This window comes from Rhamphochromis longiceps, linkage group LG11 (genome assembly GCF_057381845.1).
Source record: "Rhamphochromis longiceps isolate RC_006_pf linkage group LG11, R_longiceps_female_GT1.1, whole genome shotgun sequence".
In the NCBI taxonomy this organism is placed as follows: Eukaryota; Metazoa; Chordata; class Actinopteri; order Cichliformes; family Cichlidae; genus Rhamphochromis; species Rhamphochromis longiceps.
The window spans coordinates 21,772,110-21,794,138 of record NC_140567.1 but is presented as its reverse complement, the minus strand read 5'-3'; the positions used below and the strand labels follow the sequence as shown (position 1 = coordinate 21,794,138).

At 41.0% G+C, this 22,029-nt stretch overlaps 1 protein-coding gene across 5 annotated transcripts in view; it reads right to left on the bottom strand.

The window, feature by feature from the left end:
- The window catches only part of galnt1 (UDP-N-acetyl-alpha-D-galactosamine:polypeptide N-acetylgalactosaminyltransferase 1), a 58,257-nt gene extending 36,664 nt beyond the window's left edge, over positions 1–21,593 (bottom strand). For 3 of the 5 annotated variants that reach the window (XM_085422847.1, XM_085422846.1, XM_085422850.1), the window contains exons 1-2: positions 21,198–21,593; positions 3,490–3,602 (exon numbers count right to left, since the gene is read on the bottom strand). The gene's annotated coding sequence lies outside the window, so the exon portion shown is untranslated. The remainder of the gene's footprint in view (positions 1–3,489; positions 3,603–21,197) is intronic. The other 2 variants (XM_085422849.1, XM_085422848.1) reach the window with 1 other exon arrangement.
- Between the last annotated feature and the right edge of the window lie 436 nt (positions 21,594–22,029).

Here is a 22,029-nt window from a genome sequence, read left to right as displayed (position 1 = left end):
TTTTTTTTGGAGTTTGTTGAAATAGCTTCCTTTTTACAAAATCAGAGTTTGCCATCCAGCTCTCTATGTCAGACATGCCTGTTCTTGTCAAGTTGTTGTGTTCACTAAGGAACATAGATGCCTTTTATATCCCATAAAAATGTATTCCCCATATTATCGCAGAGGATTCATCCCTACTACTTACATAAAACATTGTTAAACGTTCTAAAAATAAGTTTAAAATACAAAGAGGAGTACAGAGAGAACTGCCCATGGCAGCGTAAAAGTCCCAGCTAAAATTGATTACCAATGCAAAACTTGGCTCACAAGCAAAGTGGAATTAAATACTTCAATCTCCAATCACTGGGGCCTTTTTGGCCAAAATCAATATGCATTACTGTCACGAGGGGTGTTCCCCTGATGGTTGGAAAGAGAGTGGAGCTTTTTTTGTACACGTATTAAAATAAATTGATCACAACACACCTAAGAACACATAAATGACTGCATCATCCTGGTGGTCCATTTGATGTTAGTATGCTGTAAATGATCTTTTAACAACTATTAACTTTTTTGCACTTGCCTCGCAAAAATGCAAAGGTACACACAGTGGAGGCTTTGATCACACTGGCTGGCACAAATAATACAACAGTTTACACAATTAAAACATCATCGCAGGCTGTGTGTTAATTGGTGTTAACACGTACTCACACAGAAACTCCCTAATCACCCTGTAATACTTAAAGTCTGAACCATTAGGCCCAGTGGGTTTGTGTGTCTGGTCTCCCCTGTATGTTTGCGGCTCTTTTCTACTATTACAGCTGCTGCTATTCCTACTATAACTCATGCCAAGCAGGAGGGATTAACGAGTCTCTGACAGCACAGCTGGATTTCTCTGCCTACTAACCACTTTAACAATATGCTTTGATTTTTTTTTTTCATATAAAAATATGAAAAATTTTAATATTTCTAAGACTATGTTACAGTGCAACCTCGCAATTTTGTGGCTGCTTTCATCTGTAAAACGTCTTACAGTACCTTAGGCAAAAAAAAAAGGAAAGAAAATGTCTTTAAAGTTTATATCTGAAGCTACTTGGAAGAGAACTGCATTGCTGTCTATTAAGCATGACTTCTTAATAGACTGTACAATGTCAGCATATCTATTTCCCCAGCACATAATATGTGATATATTTGTCATATTCTTTGGACTTTTGTGGAGCTACTGGTCAATTTTCATACATACACAGTGTAAAAACCAATGTGCAGACATATGTTTAGCTGCCCCCCAGGTAACACACAATAACAAAAAATCAAAGGTTAACTAGGCTCTGATTCCTCACTGCATTAAAGTATCTGTTGTGTTACACAATTTCTAATCTGTATTATAAAGCACACAGACATACAAGAGTAAACAACAACAACAAGGAATCAGGAAAAATACTTTGTATTGTTGCATTGCATTCCTTGCATTATGTTGCATTGATGGTTCTTTTGCAACCCTCTTTTCATCGTTATGCCATTGTTACGATTTTTAGCATTATTGATGATCAGTGTTCTGACTTTCTCATTCTCATTTTAGAACCAAACACAGCAGCGCTTTAAGTGTCGTTTAAAATTCCTTAAGAAAACTCTAATGCAATCTTCACATTAACTGAATTTCCTGGAACAGAAAAAGCTTGATAAAAGTTGATTTATAGTTGCTGTTACAGCAGCTGATAAGATCAAAGAAACATCCCAACAGAGTTATGTGCCAAAGGTAGTTTGGATTTTTCAAATATGGTAACAAATCAGATATAATAAAGCTTTGTAAATTTTAGAGAAGGGCATTGCTGGATGTCAGCAACAGGGGGGAACAGGGAACCACAGAAGCCAATAACACTAATCTAGTGTTGCAAATGAAACTTCTGCTAACATTAACTTCCCACACTGACACAATATGACACATTTTGCCTTTGGATTTTCAGATTTTACTCATCTCTGTATTTAGCACGTTACCCTTTTTCACACATAGCCACCAGACAGTAAATAGTCATAAAGAGAGCAACGTGCTGCAAAGACACGCGTCACTATTTTGGGGACTTTCTTTTAGTTTTGACACATTTATAGGCACAAAATTGATAACAGGAGCAATTTACAAACTAATCGGTGATTTCAATCCTTACTTATGTACCTATGACCCTTAATTTTTGTTTTTCAACAATTGTTTAACAACACTTTAATTAGAATACTTAAACTTGTGTATACAAATAGTGTGCTAGTATAATAATGTGTGACAATGGCATAGATTTGTTCAAGGGTTCAACACACAGAGCATAAACAATAGATCATAGCAAAGTCTGAAATATGAAGACAATACGAGACAGTTACATAACTGTTACAAGCTGTTTCTATGACGCATTAATGAGTTACTGATAGTAAAAAATGAGAGAAATAAGTGATATGAGATCGGATGAAGCAGTGCTCTCCTACATGCATTTTACAGTTGTAATAATACTCTAGCCATTATTCTTGTTATATCTTCATTTCTCATTCTTTCTTTTTACTCTTCTTTAACTTGACCTCATTTTTATTTTTTTGGTTTTTTTAATCACTGTTGTATATATAAAGACTTTGCCCTCACAATGAGCCTGTGGCACTTTAACTATTTTGTTTATTTATTTCAAACTATACCTTTTTTTTCTATCCTGCTATGGTAACAATGTAGCTTCCCTTGTGAGATCAATAAAGTATCTATCTGTGTAGATATGTATATTCTTCGTTAAATATAGCTGCTGTAACTTGGGCTTTCTACATGATTGCACAGCTGAATGAGGCTAATAAATGGGGACCCCACCATGAAGCTTACAAAGAATTGCATGCACCGCTCCCGCTTCACTCAGGCAACAACAAGGCAGACCCACCTCTCCAATGGAAAGCCTTTCACTTTGCTAACCTCTTTGACAAAGGCAGCAGAAATGCAACATGAGCACCAGAATTGAGTCAAAGTGAATGCAAATGTGCCTAATTTGCAATCAAAAGGGTCAGCACACAAAATCAAAAGAGGCACTTTGCTGTTAATGGGGTGCTGAGGTTTATGTTTGACAATGTAACATGTAATTTCTCAAAAATAGTTTAAGCACACATTTTGATTTTGCCCGTAGGTGAATAAATCTAGTTTGTAGTATACATCAGGATCATATGGGGTGCGATGTTAAAAGGTTATATTTAGACTGAATTTTATCCACTGAACTTCTCTTGTTAAAGAAATTGGATTTTTCAGCCAGAAGATAGACTGGCTTATTAAAACAAAGAAAGGGTCACCATAGAGGAGCTGAGGTCAGTAAAAGAAAAAAAAAGAAAAAGTTGCATATGCATGAACCGGTAAATTTGTTTAATATATCCAGTTCAATACACAGTACAATAAAAAAAAATCTCAGCCCTTTAGGTTTCAATATGAACAACCCTATCTACAAAAACGGTTGTGTTAACTGTTCTTTGTTGCATCACTTTGTGTAGCCATTCCTTAATTCGTACCTTTCAAAGTGAGTTAAGGGGTCTCTGGTCAGATGTGCAGGGTGCTCCACCAGTAGAGGGGGCGGAGCTTCAGAGATCCCACTTCCTCTTTTGCTCGTCACTCATACATGCTCCTTGAAGAGAAAAGAGAAATAAATTTAGAATAAATATTTATTGTGCTAAGGATGTTAAAAGACACCAAACATGCTGGCTAGAGGAAACTCTTGTGCAATCTTGAAACTAGAATAAGGAAATGCTTTAAAACAGCTCTTCATTTATTTATTGTTTTCAAAATTCATGCATCGTACATAGGGAGAGTATTTTTTCAAATGCCTGGGAAAGGAGACATTTTCTGATCTATGAAAAAACCACAGGAAGCCAAAAACACACTTCTTGTCTTTGCATGTACAACAACGGTGCTATTCTTTCCTGCAAGATTACAAAGTTAGCGACACAATCTCACAGGGCAAGCTCCCACTCAGCAAATTATGCAAATGAGCCAAGATTCAGTCAAACGTGCCAGTATAGTGGACTTTGGAAAGTTCTCAGTCAATTAAAAATTGGCATCCAAGGTCCGCATCTCTTTTTATTATGTCATAAACCAATCATCGTTCCTCTTTCCAGCGGAAATCTAAAGGTCAAACATGACCAAAGACGCCGCCAGCTTTGCAGCAGGATAAAAAAAAGCAAGCGGGGAAACAGAGGGATGATGGGGATGATGGGGTGGAGGGAAGCAGGGATAGGCAACTGACGAATTCTCAGAACTGCTCATTTCACTGGATTAATCTGCTATTTTTGAAAAGTCCACAGAGAGCAGAGATGAGAGCGAATATGACTCAGAGTGGGCCTGTGTGTATGCGGGTCTGCGTGTCCTTCAATCCGGCGCTTGGCCTACTTTAAAGCCAAGTCATCATTCTGGTCCACTGGGGCCTCATATTGCCAGCCAGTGTGTATATGTGTATATTGAGGAATTGTATTACAAAAGCAGCCATACCATAAATCTCTTCCTGCCAGCCCACACACTTCTGCATTAGTGAGTGTGAGGAGGCTGTGCTGCAGTGCAGGTATGCCTCAGTATGAGAAGAGTCGTGGCCACCAAAGGTGTCTGCCTGTCTCCTTCTGGGTGAGTCATCAATCCTCATCTCTCTCTTACTTTATCTCTCATATACGTCGTAAGCCGTCTCTGTCTGCCCTTCTTTTCTCACTCTTTACATGATTTAAATGAGCCTCCATGAAGTTTGAGTGGAATGTAATTCATCTGCAAATTGGAAGCAGGACAAGCAAGAGCTTCTAAAAATACTCATCAGATTCCCCTGACAATGACAAAATAAAACTACAGAACACCCACCACACACTCACACATGACCACACAACACTGCAGTGCAAATAGCAACGCTCTCTGTCTTTGTCTGTGCAAACCTCTTGCTCTTTTTAAAGTCAGAATGCTTTCTACCTGTCTCATTCTCTGCGAGTTTATGAGCTCTACATGTCTGGGTGGAAAAAAAGATGACAAAAACCACAAAACCCAAGACGGCAGACAGCAAGCACAGCAGTGATGATGAGAGAATGAATATTGTGAGAAAAGTGTCTGGCAGTAGTGCCCTTTGTTACGCTCGTGATAATAAACTAGCCTCAGTGTTCATGAAGTTTTGAATGACTGTTTTTTACAAATGTAAACTTGACTTTGTACCTTTACAACCACAAAATGATTTCGTAATAGATACTCCTGCTACCAAGGCATGCCCCATTTCAGAAATGAAGCACACACAAACACAAACACACTGTTCACAAGGCATAAAATATAGTGGCACATTGTTTTGGCTTACATATGGACAGAAGTATGAGGCAGAGAAAGTGAGCATGCAAGGACCCGTCCAAACACTGGCAAACACACAGTTGTGCCAGTGAAATCTGACATTATGTAAGCCAACACAGGAACCCTAATCCAGGCAGGGATAGCTCAGTAGGTAGAGTGGTGGCCCCATGATCTGAAGGTCGGGGGTTCGACTCCACTGAACGGCTACCCTGAGGTACCCCTGAGCAAGGTACCATCCCTACACACTGCTCCCCGGGCGCTGCATTGGTGGCTGCCCACTGCTTCACTGGGTGAATGGGTTAAATGAAGAGGAACTATTTCCCTATGGGGACTAACACGCACACTTTACACTTTACACTTAATCCAGAGAGCAGAAAGAGAAGTCTATGCCGTGAGTGTCCACTTTGTTGCATGCTAAGAGGTGTGATGTGTACTTATAGTAAGGAACTTTTTTATTTATGTTTGGGGATATAGCCATTTATTTTTTCCTGCTGCACCAAAATCATACCAGCTTTTACCTTCGGAAATGAGATAACTCCAAAACACGGCCTGCATATATTGTAGCACTGACACTGCTATGCACATGAGCCAGATGTGACTGAGCCAGTTTTACTGCAGTGAGCTAATTTTATCGCTGTAAGGCCTTACATAAAAATATGGAAAAATGTATCTGATTATGGCTGATGCATTGTAAAAAAAAAAAAAAAAAAAAAAAAAAAAAAAAAAAGCAGCAAAATTTTTTTTTTCTGGCACAACTTCACCTGCTTCCAAGGTGCATGGAGAGGATGAAAGAAATAACATAGCAGGAACTCCAGCAACGCGTTTTGGCTTGTGGCCTTCATCAGGGTCATGATGACCCTGATGAAGGCCACAAGCCGAAACGCGTTGGTCAAATATTAAAATTGTTCATCTTCCCTCAACTGTTGCTGGAGTTCCTGCTAAAAAAAAGAAAAAAGAAAAAGAAAGAAAGAACAAATTGCACCATGTACATAAAAAATACATAAAAATTTAAAGTACAGTTGAAAGTTGGTGTTTTAGTACTAATATATGAAGGATGTCAATGAGTGAATTTGGCAAAAGAAATTCCTCTCCCAAAGGTAAGCTTTTGTGAAGGCAGATCTCCTACTACAGACACCACAATCAGTATCAGGAGGCAAAAGGTTTGTGCATTTCGAATTTTCTGCAGTCTTTGCCATTCCTTTGTTTTGTACACCTCCCTTCTTCTTTGTTCCAGCTGTGAACCAAACCAGAGAATGCAGGATAGGAGCCAAAAGGCTGTGTCTTCATCCCACCCTACTCTTGCCTCTATCTCAGTCCCTACAGAACACCCTCTGTTATTAATTCAGTGTAACAGTCTCTTCTCCCACTTAGGCCTCTTTCCATTCAGCTTGACCCGACGTAATTCCTGTCGTAAATCCAAAATACCAGTGACTCAGGCGGACTAACAAATGCAGAGGTGAGGAGGTGCTCATGTGCGGACTAATGAAGAGATTTCTGCACGCAAGCATAAAAGCTTCTCTCTCTGTAAGCAAGACATTTTGCAGAAAGAGAATATCATAAGGTCCAACATGACACCTTGCAAGATAAAGCTGGCATGCTTAAGTGTGACAGCTGCAGCCAAACAAGGTTGAGGAGCTCTGGAACAACCTTTGTTCTGGACAATTTAGAGTGTAGTGTGGGTACAGCTAAAACTAACAGACAGTCAAATCAGTCTTTCACAATCCCCCAAAGCTCAGTGTGAGCACACTGTGATCAACCAGCCATGTCTAAGCATTAGACCTAACTGTTCCCCTCTCTCCACAGACTGCCACAGAAAGTCACAGAGTAGAGGGGAGACACTCATAGACAGGAAGAATGGCCTCTTCTTTTAGACTATGTGATAGCTTAGTAAGAGCATGAAGAATGTGTGTGTGTGTGTGTGTGTGTGTGTGTGTGTGTGTGTGTGTGTGTGTGTGTGTGTGTGTGTGTGTGTGCGATATGCGACTCTGTTTGTAGCATATGCTGTAACAATGGGAGCTTAAAGATGGCATCTTTGGTCTTAGCAACAACAAACAGTGCTGTGCCAATCCTGAACAAACTACAACTTCCGTCCAAATCCTTTCAGCATTCCCTTTGACCTCTTGCTCTGTCAATCACCTCGTGGTTCAAGTGGTGTGGGAAAGGAAGGCTTTACAGGGCCTGAAGTAGGGCTGGGCGATATGACCCAAAATTCATATCTCGATATTTTTTAGCTGGATGGCGATATAAGATATATATCTCGATTTTTTTTTTTTTAAGCCATAAGTTAAGAACAAAAAGAGAGTTCTTAGTCACACTGTGTCCCAGATGTCACACGGGCACTTTTATTTACATACAGCGTAGATATTACTCAAAAATAAATTATCAGCATATATTAAATAATCATGGTCCATAAATAAAAGAAAACAATGTTGTTTTTGTGCATAACAAAAAGCTCACAATTGTGCAGTCAAAATGTAAACTAATAGACGCTGAGCATAATAACAAAGAGACAGATTTCACAGCTGCACCACGTCTCTGAACAGGTGCCATCCTTATACACACACAGTACGTATCACTCCGCGAGGCTCCTCCTCTGTAGCCGTAATTCTCCGACAATCCATCAAGCGGTGCAGCTCCGTAGCTTAGCAAAGTCATATTAAAACATTTTTTGACAGATTGCTGAGCGCTGTGTATCACATAAAATCGGTTCGCGGTCAGTAAGCACAACCAGAATTCATACATAAGGCGCACTGTCGATTTTTGAGAAAAGGAAAGGATTTTAGGCCGTGCAGCCCCTCTGGGCTGCATGTCGTTAGCGCGGTTAGCTCGCTAACACGTTGACGCCATCCAGCCCCACGCACGGTAACTCGCTAACGGAGATTTTCCGCTTTCATCTTGTCATTGCCTGCAGGTGAAGCTATGGGGGAGTTGTGTTCAGTGCAGGAGAGGCGAGGCCGAGTAACGTTGCGTAGAGACAAAAGTGGACGAAAGAGAGGCAAACCTGCGGCTCCACAAGTATAATTATAACGTAACATAGACTATATCGATATAAACGATATTGTCACATCTTATATCTCGTATGAAAATATATCGATATTTTTTAAAAACTCGATATATCGCCCAGCCCTAGCCTGAAGCACACCATACACACACAAAAACCAAATCAATGCTAAATAGGGACTAGAGGAAAGGCAACAAAAGATGACAACAACATTATCACAAGTGATTGCAGCCGTAGCTCACCATTTCTGACATCTTTCCCGGGGAAGCCCAGGAGGGAAAAACAGGAATGCCAAGAATAGCGTGAGGAGAAAATAGGTAAGAAGCAGCTGGCCCAACATCCCTGAACATGTCATACTTATCCTGGATGACACAGCTCACCATTTTGCCTCTTTTGCTTACCTTACTAATGACGTGCATTGGGACCTACATGCCTATTCCTTCCACACATACAGCTTGCACTTGCAGAGGAAGGCGAGTGTAGGAAGAGGAAGAAAGAGGAACCAAAGGACAGACAGAAAAGGACAGAGCGAGTAACAGAAAGACAGAGATCTGCTTCCTGTTTACTGACGGCAGAGATTGCAGGAAACAAAGCACCAGGCCACAAGACTGTTAACAGTAGTGACAAAGAACACAGCATAGATACACACTACCTTCCCTCTTCTGTGTCCTGAGTGATTAGACAGGCCAGATTTATCATCAACTTCCCCATCCATCTCTGTGTATCTTGGTAACATCTGCATGTTTGTGATTTGTTCTTGGTTTCTATCTCCCTCCTGCCCTTGTTCTAGCCAGCCGCCGTGCTAACAGGATCAAGCTTAAGCGCATGCACACCCCCAGCTGTGTGCACAAATGCTCCCGGCAACATTCACCAATCTAAGACAGACTTCCCAGCAATTCCACGTGGTGCTGCAATGCACTGCTTTTGTGGTTTAGTCAAAGTGTGGATTTAATGCAGTTTCCTATCACATGAGCTGGCTTTTAGCCACACTCACTGCAACTACATTGTAATTTCTGGAAAAATATCTTTGGAAACACTTGAAAAGAAAAATGAGAAGTATTTATAATTACTTTATGAAATTTAGAACACATTTCTATCTTATGATTCAGTCACACTAGAGTAAAAATAGGATGGCAAACTCCTTATGACTAGTGACTCAGTGGTTGCCTTTTTTTTCTGTTGGAGTGCAAGCAATGCAAGCATACAGGTAACCTAGTAAGAGACAACCTGCCTGAAACCAATTGCAGCCCCACTCACTGATCACAATCATTGAAGGACAGACTGGTGATGGGTTGCCAATATTTGGTGTCTACTTCAAAAATGCAAACATACTGCTAACACATCACAATAAGAGTGAGGCAGTCTGTTTAGATAAGTGCAGTTTGTGAGAAACATTTCTTTGAAACAGACTCGACTCAACTAGTTGCCAACTTGTTGTGTTGTGGTTCTGTTCCTATATAAAATCAAGACTGGTAAGCGCTCATTTCATTTTGGTTTGGGCAGAATGTACGAAATTTCCAATTGAAATGCAATTTTTGCCAATTTATCAGTTACAACTGCTGTATTATCACAAGAGATTGCAGATAACTGCCAACTTAGTTCCATTCAATATCAAACTGACAGCAAACTGACTCTGTCTTGTTGCCACGTTAGTTTAACACTGTCACACAAGTTGCTTTGAAGACAGCAACTGACTGCAAGTGGTTGCAGACCTGGTTCCTGTCTTCAAAGCAACCATTTCGAAGCAACCTAGGCATCAAGATCAAAAGTGGACTGCACACGGTCAAAATAATTTTGGTTTCCAACCACCATATGACTAACATTAAGAGAGTTGCCTCTCATTTATCCATTCTCTCGCTCTCTCTCTCTTTCTGAAAATAAGCTCTGCCTGACAATACAGTGCAGCCCTGTAGAAAATAATTCAACAGCAGGGATGTTGGACTGGTGATGTTGTTGACTGATTCCTTACGCCATGTTTTTAACAACTCTACTGGATGAAAATATTTTTGGAAATGTTAGCAGCAGACTTCCAATTTGACTGTATTTTTGCAGCTGTGTTTTTGGCATTGAGAACAACTGAACTGCACTCACAAATGTTCTTCTCTTTTAGCAGTTGGCTTCACTTACTCTTAGCATAAGGAAGTGCAAATCAGCACAAAAACAGCAGAAAACTAAACAGTTCTGGTGGCATAAAAAAGATCCCTTCTCTACAATACATACATATAAACAGCACAGGTGGCATGGAAAAGCATGTTTGGTCCATAGAAGTAAGGCTGTTATGAATACAATCGGATCCAGAATAGCGATAACTGAAATCCGAACATTCATGTTTTTATAACCACTTTCTGACAAAAATTAGAAAACACATAAACTAAAGAGTCTGAGGTTAAGATGCATGAAAGAAATCATCTCAGAAAGGAAGTTAACAAAGACATTTTGTCCCTTCTAATGTCCTCCTCTGACAGTGCACAGCCTCTGTGTAGGTGTTGCTGCTCTCTGCTTTCGGTCACTAGGTGAACAGAAAAGATGGAGAGAACCGGAGAGCAAGACATCCGCTATCACTACCTGCTTTTTTTTTTTTTTTTGGGGGGGGGGGGGGTGTTGAAAGGATGTGAAAAAGTCACTAAAATGATAACAATGTTGTGTTGTAAAGATGTGGGTTGCAGTATCTATGGCCTCAGGCTGCAGCAAAAAGCAAACCTTTTACAAAATAAAGTGAAAATTTCACTAAAGCAACTTTTAAACAAGAAAATAAAGATGGTAAATGGCCTGTATTTATATAGCGGTTTTACTAGTCCCTAAGGACCCCAAAGCGCTTTACATATCCAGTCATCCACCCGTTCACACACACATTGTAGCCACAGCCACCCTGGGGCGCACTGACAGAGGCGAGGCTGCTGGACACTGGCGCCACCGGGCCCTCTGACCACCACCAGTAGGCAACGGGTGAAGTGTCTTGCCCAAGGACACAATGACCGAGACTGTCCAAGCCGGGGCTTGAACCGGCAACCTTCCGATTACAAGGCGAACTCCCAACTCTTGAGCCACAATCGCCCCCAAGACAGTCTCTATTAATCGTTCTCTAGGATTGGCGCATAACCTGCCTGTCTGTTTGCATGATTTGTTCTCATAATCCTCAGACAAATTTAACACCACTGGGCCAACTCAAGTTGTTTGATCTATGACACACTACTGCCTATTGGCATCTGCAAAATGCACAATCCATCACAGGGTAAATATATCTGAATACACACATACAACTCTGCAGATGCGCACACACATAAACACACACTCGCATACACACACACACACACACACACACACACACACTAACAAAGCTAGCAGTATCAATACTTCATTTAACCAACTCTGTCATGAGGTCAATAGCCCCTCCACCCACACACAAACACACACACACTCACTCCTAACACCCCTCGTCACACTACATAACCTCCAATAAGTTTCACTGTGGGTTCTAAATGTTCAGCAATAACTTTGGCTTAATTACTTCAGGTGAAATCCACTATGAGCGGCAGGCATGACTAATCTGGTCATCCTCTTTCATATCTAACCTTATTAAGAAGTCATGTAAATTTTCATCTCTATTTATATCTCAGTATGCCTCTGTAGACTCTATTCTTGTAAAATCTACCACACAGAAATTTAGGTGCCCATAAGTAACACTTTTAATCATGTAAATATACAGAAAACGGCTTGAACAACTAAAAATACCATGGTATTTTTGCTTGAGGCTATGTTAAAAAGAAAACTCAAATCAGATCTCAAGTGCAGCTTGGTTCTTCTTTTATTTTCTACTGTTGTGAAATATATTTCAGGCTAGCCCATGCGCAGCAAGTACAGAGGCAGCATCCCTGCTGCTGTCTCTCTCTGACCCGTGGAGCTGCAGCCACAGTGACCCACATCCAAGCCTGTGGCAGATTATACTGCATCACATGCAACACACACATTCCCAAGATACATGAACACAGTGCATCTGACATTCGTGGCTTGTAGAAATGCAATTTCTGATAGCTTAGCAGACACACACACACACACACACACACACACACACACACACACACACACACACACACACACACACACACACACACACACACACACACACACACAATGGACAATGGACGAGTAGTTCTGCAGTCCATCAGCCTAGACTAACTGTTGATATGACTATCAGTGTGCCTGGTCTACAACAAGCTCACTCAGAGACCTAGCACAAAAAAACCACACAGACCCACACACATGCACACACTAGATAAGAGGCAGAGATGGACAGTTTTGTGTATGTTTGCGCAGAGGGGAGAGCTGTGCCTTCGTGAGGGTGAGCCCCAGGCAGATAGCTCACTCTGTCACATGGCTAAGACAGAGCACAGAGCTTCCACAGCAGTGTCAGTCCTTTCTGCCCTCCTCTGCTTCTCTCTCTTACCAATAACTTACAGACAAATTTCCATATAGGACACAAATGTTGCCTTCAGTTATATTTGCATCAATTAATTATTTATACAACCTTGAGAATGGCACTGCGGTCACACCTTTGAGAGTGTAGTGTCCTTCTGTAGAAACATGCGGAAACTAAGCCAAGAACAAGCACAATTTACTCCCAGTGGAGTTGAAAACATTTAAATGAAGAATATGAAGAGCAGTATCAGACTGCCTTTGTTTATATTTTTACTACCTGTGCTGCCCTTGAATAATTTGGCCAAGACAAACATCAGCCTACAGGCAAACACAATGAAAATTAGCGGCTAAATGTTCAAAAAGCGAAAGCATTTGAGTATTTTTTATTGCCACCAAACAGCTTGCCTGAGGTCTCATATAACCATATTCATATGTCACGAAGCAAACATTATATCCCCCACCCATTATTACACAAGATATACAAGCACACAGAGAAAACCCCAGGGTTTTAAAAAGATTCCTCAGCAATTAACTATATAACACTCAAACAGCAAGCATATTTGGCAGCAAATTTCAATTCGTTTGTAATCTACATTCCTGAAGGAAATTAAAGTATGAACTAATACTGTTATTAGTCAACTAATACTAATACTGGCAGTATTAGTTGACAGTAATATTAATTACAGTCAACTAATAGTGCCAGTGACTACAGTATTCCAACTGTAGTCACTGGCAATCCATCTGTTATCTCTATACATTTTGTTTGACTTTTGTTTGAATTGTAACCTCTTTACCCACATCCAGTGTGAGATAACTGTTATTTGTTTCATTGGTTGCTGTTGTCAGGTAATAAGAGTGACTAAAAGCTTTTAATCACTATCATTTAAGGAGGGTGACTTTTTCCACAACAAGATCTTTCGTTTAACTGTTCAAAGCGCTGCAAACAAAGACACATTAAGAGCTGTCATCCGAGTACAAACAGGCCCTGCTTTAGCCAGTACTGCAGACCATGAGGCACTACACAGACTACAGAAATGGAGTTACTCTGTACAGTGGACTGTAGCTGCCAGCTGCTCCAGGACAGTGAGGCTGGATTAAATGCTGAAAACAAATATCCCCACAGAGGTCAATTATACACAATTTAGCTAGGCTACCGTGCACACACAAAATACTCTTAGACTGCTCAAGAGTATTTAAAACGCTTATTCTGTGAGGCCTATTTTGTGCTTGAGATTCACTGGACTGACTCTAATGTAGTACCCTGATTAGAAGTGGACGATAAGACTGAAGCCTTTTCTCGGATGTAAGTAAAACATGAAATATGATATCTTGAGTAGCAGTCATGTGCACGCACTCATCTGCCGGGCTCTTGGAAGCAGTCAGAATGATTTTCTCAGTCAATTTTCATTTTGAGCTCATCAGCTGTGGGTTTCATGACTGTAAGACAGATTTTCTCCCTGGTTAATTTCAGCAAGTATAAAAATGTTTAGAGATTCTCTGAGCTAGTTTTTGGATGACAGAACTTTCAACCATTTCAGTGAGAAAATGCACGAGTTCAGTGGATCCAGGGTTAACACCTTTGACTTAAGCAGGGATTATAGTACAGTTTTTTTATAGTCCACTTAACACAAGCATCCATGCAGATGTCCAAGTGCCTGGCTGTTTTTTGATCATGCTGAGAACTTACATTACAGTGCACCACCTACACATGCTCACCAAGTGGTGGACTTGAGGTGTATAACATAGACCATAGGTGTCAAACTCTGGCCCGCGGGCCAAATTTGGCCCGCAGCCTAATTACATTTGGCCCGCGAAGCCATACCAAATTACTATTAGAGCTGGCCTACTGGTATTATACAGCTAATATATATATTGTTTAGTATTAAGCTTTGCTTGTTCCATATTCAGTTTTTCAGCAAAACTTGTTTGAGTCCATAAGAAAAGATTCATTCTTATATCTGGAGGAAGATTTTTTTTTTCCAATAAATATTAACGTTAGCCCACGACTTTGTTCCAGTTTTGAATTTTGGCCCACTGTGTATTTGAGTTTGACACCCCTGACATAGACTGTATGTGTGCTTGGCTAAGCAGATGCTTCCTGACAAAACCTACCCAGCCCTAGAAGCACTGGGTGGGTTGTGTCGTGCTGTCATAATACTGTCGCAAATAAGTATCTAATCTGATAGAAGAAGGAGCTACTTAAATAAGTCCTCCCTTATTCACAAGAGGCCAGATAGCCCTAAAGGGAGTTACAGCTTTCAGGTTTGCACTGGTATTTCTCTCAAATTAGACTCTGCACATGTGCAAAACTATTTCTCCAAGTGGTTCTCCCTTGCTCTGGACTTTTCACTAGGACTCCAGCAAATTAAATTTACTTTCCAACTGCTGAGAGAATTTGCATGAAAGGACTTAAAAGCTAGCACTGTTTGTCTAACTTGTGTACTGTGAAAGAAGAACTGGTGTTTATAATTTGTAAAGTTCCTACAGGAAAAACGTGCATACTTATCAGATTCACGCTATAAACAGAAAAAGAAAAAAAAACCCTGTTGCTAGCTTCCTTAAGTTCCTGACAGTTTTAGAAGATCATGTTACATCAGTGTGTCCCACTTTTTTAAACCAAATTTACAGAAATCTTTTTCTAACTTTAACAGCATAATCAGTCAAAACAAGCAGGGAAAACTGTCTAGAAAATTCCCTTAGCAGAAAAGTCTAACAAAACAAACAACTCTGAAAGACGAATACAGAAGCCAAAACACACGCAAAACAAACAGAGTGTAAAATATTAAAAGGGACACAAACTGGTTCCAAGCCAGACAGAGAAGAGACGTGTCTGTCTAATTATGGACCACACTACTGTTTCTCCATGAGTCAGCAGTAATTGAACGTACACCACTTCTTCCTATGGCGAGCAAGGAGGGGGAGGGAGGGGGGGGGGGGGCAAGGAGCACGACTGTCACCATGGAAACTACCTCTGTCGAGTAGTATCTCAGAGTGAAACAGATGCTTTGAGCGAGATACGGACACACATGAATAGGACACTTTTACAAAGAGGGGAATTGTCAGAGCAAAGCTGATAACAGCATATACTGTTACTCAATGTGACTATGCTGAGCTGCTGCATGCTGTATTAGCTCATTCTACTGAGACTTTCAAGGTGACTTTTAAAGCTAGGTACTTTGTCTGTGCAGCAAACAGTAGCAGGCTACCGGCACTTGTCATTAGGCGTTTAAGTTGCCACAATTTCTTAAAACCAATAAACGCTCACATCCCAAAAACCGACTTGTTTCAGCCTCAGTATTCCAGCTTCCTCTTTTCGCCACTTAAGACGAACACAACATAGACATAGACATAGACATCTTTTAAGTTGATGTGTATGGCAAACTTAAAATCAAACAGTCGTGCATGCAGTGGACATGAAACTGCATTAGTGTATTTCTGGATACCTGATAAATTAATTATAACATTCAGGGTTTTTTTTGTTCTTCACCAAGTCATGAGGGAAATCTTTGGCTTTTTAGCTGTACAATGGTCCACATGTTGACCAGCCTTTTTCCAGTTTGCCATTTTGTGTTACATTTCTGTAATAATAGCAATAATAAAAAACTTTTTCAAACATTTCAAACTGTACAGATTATTATTTGAACAAATAGAAGCTTCAAATATATTTGAAGCTTATTTGAATATTTGAGAAAATGAAACCAGTAAATGTTTAGAATGCTCATCAGAAAAATAAATACACTTATGAATAAATAAAAGTAATTGTCAGTTAAGTTGATTTTTATTGACTAATTAATTAACTGACTAAACGCTACTGCTCAGCAACAGCAACAAAAAAAAAAAAAAAAAAGAGTTGTGAACTATAGACCAGACTCAATGAACTGTAACAAACCATGCAGAGAGAAAAACTGCAGAGTTGGCAGATCATATTTTGTGAGTTTACCACACCCATTAACACATTTACACAGCACACTGTCACATTGTGCATAAATACATGGTTCAAAAGCTTCTACACAGAGCCGCTATGTTGGATGGATATTTGTAGCATCTTGTGGGGAACACAAAACGGAAAAAAAGCACTTTGCAACACTTTAAGCATCACTGAGTTTACTGTAGCACTAGCTTTTGTATTTGTATTTGATAAAAGTCACGGGTGACTCCCGACAAACCGTGACAAACAAAGTCTTCATCTATGCAAATATTTGGGTTTTTTGGTGCTACCTTGTGAAGACTTACATACGCAACTGAAATGAAAACAGAAATAGACCATTAATTCCTTGTCAAAGGAGAGCCAGAGCAGAAAACAAGAGACTGCAGCTAGGAGTTGAAATAAACCTCTGCTGAATGCTGGGCTAAATCCTATTTCCTTATCATTAAGCCAGCAGAAACACTGTGTCCATCCAGCTGAGACACTCTGGCTGTGACAGGCTCTGAATCATCTGTAGAGGTCCTATATGCAGTTTAAACATACTGCGCCACATATAGGCGTGCTGCTCTTTTTGCCTTCACAGTTACAGTTTTTTTCCACCAAAGCATATTTATGAGGAGTCAAAGTGCAACAAACGAGGAAGGAACATGTTCGGTAAATGGCTGATCCAGCAAAGGTCGCTGAGTGTGAAGGGTGTGATTTTCACACTAACATGTAATTCTCAGAAACAATCCTTACATATGTGGACGCACACTTTTTGTGTAGGCCTTCAGTCGGTTCAATGCTGAATAGGAGCAGAGAGCTGGCAAGACTCCCCGGTGGCACTGGCTGACCCACTTCTATGCAACTCTATCCCTAAAGTGACCCACTGTAGAGCCAGAGGACACACACGTATAGCCAAGCACCAGCACACACATTCACACACACAAGAGCACAAAACTAAACTTGTCTGCCTAAACCCTAGAGGACTGAGAAACAGGGGAAAAAATCTGCTAAATGCTGCCAATATCCCCTCTCTCTCCTTCTCGTTACACTCTGTTTTCAGCTTCTCTTACTTGTCTGAAGATCAGCCATTTAGGTCTCTGCTATCTGATCTAGCTAAACTAGCTACAGGGCCACACTTGCCTTTTTTGAGCAGAACAGATGTTTAGATCCACCCCCTCAATCAAGTTGACGTGTCGGCTTTTGCTAATTCTCTCTGATATTGGGATAGATATAATACAGGCTAAATAATCTTGTAGCATGCTCAAACTGGCTTTAATTCGACCACCATCGTCTATTTTTCAAAAATACTTTTTAGATTTTTGGCAGCACAAAAACAAAACCCATACTTGTTTCACCACAAAAAACAAACATATATTATACATAATAGCTCCAAGTTGGTGATGTTATTCCAATTTATGGCAACTCTACTCTGCTCTGTGACAAGAAAATGAGCTTTCAGCTGCACTGCCAATGCCAGAACCAACTGCTGCAGAGGGTAGAGATAATTCTGTCTGATGTGAGTGTGATCAGACAACATTATTAACAACAAAACCCATCTTAGTGGAGTAGCTGGTTGGTAAGCAGGCAGTAATCAGCTCATGCACTGACAGCTGATGTTTGTGCAGTCCTTTTCATGTGAGAGCGAGATTCCATTAAAGAAAGCAAAAGTGACATTTGACAAGCTACAACAGATACCACAAAATCTGTCGCCGCCAGTGGCTTTTGTCTATGACAATATGCATCCATATGATTAAAGTGTCCCAGTTATTTCTTGTTCTTGCAAATAAACGGTTACCATCATTATGCATATTTAAATGACTTATTGTTTTAGCAGAAAATGACAAAACACTGAAAAATGCTCATTATGGCATCCTTGAGGTGATGTCTCGTCTTTGTCTAAGCAGCACAGCAAATCTTAGAAGTTAATTAAAATAAATAAATACAAAGACGACACAGATTTGGCTGCCAGTTGTGCACACTAGAGAAGCTGCTATCAGAATTTTGCAATGACGGGCAAAAAGACTGCCAACTTGTGAGAAGCAATAACAAAATGATTAACTGGGCAATTTCTTCAGTTCTAGTTACACTTTATTAAATACTTCTCACCTACTTTGCAGGCCTATGTTAGGTGGTAAGCAAGATGAACAACGCACAAAGAGTGGAAGTGCAATAAATTTTGCTCACTGATATTTAAAGCACTCACACGCTCAGCAGCCACTGCCAGGTCATGGTGGCTGTGCATGTGAGTAATGCCAATGTAACAAAGCAGGGTGACCCAGGTTTTGGGGGGGAACAGGCAGGCTGGTATGAGTCCTCTCGCATGTATCTCTTTATGTGCATGTGTGCGATCCGGTCTTAGTCTGGAAGTAGGAACAATGGCATTCCTGTGCTCTGAGCTCCAGGTGGCTGTGGAAACCCAATTCCAAACCAAGCCTCACTGGCACACAGATCGCCAGGGTCCCCGAATGCTGCTGCTTCCCTCCGGAGACACAGATCAGAATAGAGCTATTGTTCCAGAGCAGCTCGGAGTAATAAATGCGCCACAGCCACGCTTGATGACAAACACTAGCAAACACGCAAACAGGACGGCAGTGATTTTCGCCTTCACTTTCCAGATTATTTACTCAGCAGCAAAGCCAATGAAAACGTGAGCTACTAATTTCTCACTGTGATTAAAAATAGGGAAAAGGTTAAGACACTTTGTTTGTAACTGTCCCTTATAATTTAGATGTTTTGTAAAAACATGCTTTTGCAATGACTATATCCACCTGCAGCAAAAACATACACAACTCATTACTTAGTCATACTCACTATATGACTTAAAACCACAGTGACGTACTTTCCCCACACACTTTTTCCCCTCCTCAATTAATCTCATTCACTAAAAAACTATTTTTGTTATATTCCCAATGCTGTACGTCCCACAGATTGGCCAAAATGTTCCCAGTTTGAAAGACTCTCAAGTCAGCCATAACAAACATGGTTACACAAGCACACACACACGGATGCAAATCTGCTACAGCCTGAACACACAGTCAATGCAACACAGGGCAGGAAACACATCATGCAGACTCCACAGCCTTGAAATGAGGAACATGATTCATTTCCTTTCAGAGCTGGATAGTCATGCCTTATAACACAAGCCTAAGTTTAGATATCCAGCTCTGAGGCAAAGATCCTCAACATGGCACAAAACCCCAGTTATGATTCCACAACTTCAACTTCCCATATAGATTTCAAGGAAGCCAAGCACTATGTGGTCAGGTTATTTCTTCTTCTATTTGGTAGTCAGCGCTACCACACAGATAATCCTGTTGAAAATGATCAAAGCCTTGAGCTCGCCTGCACCATGGGACCGCTGCTACAGGTAGTGAACAAGGTACCGCACAGCTTCCCTTAAGCAACACAGCGTATCTGCACTCTTACAGGCAATGCCACACGAGTGTGTGCACGCGCGCGCGCGCGCGCGCACACAGAGAGAGAGAGAGAGAGAGAGAGAGAGAGAGAGAGAGAGAGAGAGAGAGAGGGGATAAATAATACATGCTTCCTCTTTTCTCTCCCTTTAAGGAACATGACAGATTAATTTAATTGGTTCCCTGTCAATCCTACAGCTTCATCAGCTCTGCTGTGCAGAGCTGCCGAGTCTTGCAGGATTGATAGTGGATCCATTTTCTTATCTCTGAGATAATTACAGCATTGTTAATGCCCGCACATTCTCTCTTCTTTCACTCATACATACACGCACACATCAGGCCCCACATGCTTTAAGTAACCCTTTACAAAGTCTTTTTAGTGACTGCGTTACATTCAAAGTGACTAACCTCTTCAAATTTGCACTGGCTAGTTTTCTTCTCTTTTCCCAGCTAAAGTCATCTGACCTCTATTAGGCGCACAACAACAGACCAATCAGAGGTTAAATTCCGGGTTTACACATCATCTTTTTCGGGTTGTGATGCAACAATGAAGCATTAAAATGTTCAGAAAGGAGGAAAAGAGCAAAAGGAAGAGCAGATACACATTCCACTGTAACCATTATGCTCTACTTTAAACAGACGCTTTCTTTTGATCTCACTGGGTGAGATCACAGAGCAGTCAGGAAAACTTGATAACTAGCACTCATTTGAATTGACCGTTAGTAGGGGGAAACAAGTCGCTGCAGTCAAATGCGGCAAGTGTGCGATAGCACTGACCCCGGCAGTGGCCCATTCGCGCTACAAATCAACAGTCACGGTTGAACGCTAACGCGGGATGGATAGAAAAAAAGTATTTATGAGCACCGTTATCAGGGAAGCAGCTTTCCCTTCACTTGGCGTGTTTCGGTGCGGTTGTGGAACAGCATCTACCGGTTAATTCACCTGAAAGCAAAGTGGCAATCTGTGCCTTAAGCGGAGAGTCGCATCGCATCCCTGTTGCTCGGCTGCTTCTGTCAACAAGCCCCGCTTTGCCATAACGGCGGCTGCTTGCCTGCTACCAGATAACCGTAGGGGGGTCACTGGGCAGAAGCAACCCTCCAAAAATGACTATGCGGCTAAGAGAGGAAACAACAATCACTGCAATTGGTGTTAAAACAAGTATTTTCACCTTACCTAGAGTGACTGGTCACCTCAATCAGCCGTGGCGCAAAGAGTCCGCAGGCAGAAAACTGATACCGACTCGATACAAAGTATCGCCGCTAAGTTAGCGGGCTAGCTAGCTTAGCGGGCTAACGATGGAAAGAAAAGGGGGGTGAGTATGGCTCTCTCTGTGTCGTCGAGAGAAGGCAGTTACCTAAGAAAACAAGCAAGGGACGAGGTGTTTCTCACGCAGCTACAGGAGCACCTTCCGGTGTCAAAAGGCGTGAACGGAGGAGACATCCATTTGAAAAGAGCGTGCGGTAGGACTGTCGGTGTCAGGCGGCTGTAGCGCTATGCGGTGTGAGCTCTCTCTCCCGGAGCGGACGTACAACCTCTGCCTGGGTCTGTGCGAGAGAGAGAGAGAGGGAAAGAGAGAGAGAGGAGCAGGGCTGCTGATGTGCGGAGCAAACACAGGCAGCATCACTGCTCATCCCTCCTTCGACTATCACAACCCGGAAGAAATACTGTAACTGATCCCTGTTTTTATTTTTACACAGTCCAAAAAAGAGAAAATTTCAGTTCATTGATCACCACTATTTATTTACGCATATTTTCATTGATTGAAACCTACTTGTTAGTGTGAATGATGCATTTTGGAGCTCGTGTGACGTGAGTGATGTGTTATAAAACAAACATTATAGAGGTCATAATTATAGTAATAATGATTTTAATAATAAGCCCAAAGTCAGATCAGTGAGATGGTGCTTGTAATGAGCCTATAATTATTAACCACGCGGTATAAATGAGCAGGGGGTGATTCCTGTGAAAACTTCTGGAACTGCAACACTTGTAACACGGTATTAAC